The sequence below is a fragment of the Myotis brandtii genome, unplaced genomic scaffold (assembly GCF_000412655.1).
Source record: "Myotis brandtii unplaced genomic scaffold, ASM41265v1 scaffold434, whole genome shotgun sequence".
In the NCBI taxonomy this organism is placed as follows: Eukaryota; Metazoa; Chordata; class Mammalia; order Chiroptera; family Vespertilionidae; genus Myotis; species Myotis brandtii.
The window spans coordinates 625,915-626,676 of NW_005366599.1; positions in this window are offsets into that span (position 1 = coordinate 625,915).

Below are 762 nucleotides of genomic sequence, written 5' to 3' on the forward strand. Positions count from 1 at the left end.
ACTGGGACAGCCCCGCGCACAAACGCAGGCACCCAGCCCCCAGCCAACACTCAGACACCAAACTGACGACAGTCTGGGCAGAAGAGGTGGGGGTGTGCACATAGACCCACGTGTGCAAACATGCACTCGAGACAGAGCCCCGCAGACAGGCACATACTGACACAGATGCAGTCGCGCGTTCCCAGTGCCAAAGAGGGGAGAACTCCAAGCAGAGGAGGCCGCCCTTGCAAAGCCCGGGCTTCCCGAGGAGCTCCATGGGGTTCCGTTCTGACAGGTTGGGGGGTGGGGCTGGGAGCAGCAGGCCCTTCTGGGCCACCCACCAAAGTGGAAATCCTGGGGGTGAAGATGCCTGTAGCCCCCACGCCAGGTGTCCCCCACCTGGCACTGCCATGCTCTCCACTAGCCCAGGGCCCCACCCACAGGGCCCAGGCAGGTAGATACCCAGAGGGATCAGGGCTGTGCCCCCAGGGAGCCTAGCAGAGTCTGGCCACACCCTCCAGAACGAAGGGAGCCTGGCTGGCGGGGACCAGCCCACCCCCACCCCGTGTCCGGATGGGAAAGCCCTGGACACGCCTCTAACCCCAGACCCCTGGCCCCATGTTACCCAAGGGCACAGACCTAGGCCCCAGCTCTGTCCAGAATGGCCCTCCCCTGGGTCATCAAAGCCACAGCCGCCGGGCATCCCTGGAGGGCCCTGGCCTGCAGCCCCAAATCCTGTGCAGCCTGCCGGCCGGCCCCTGGTGCCCCACCCTGACCCCGCCA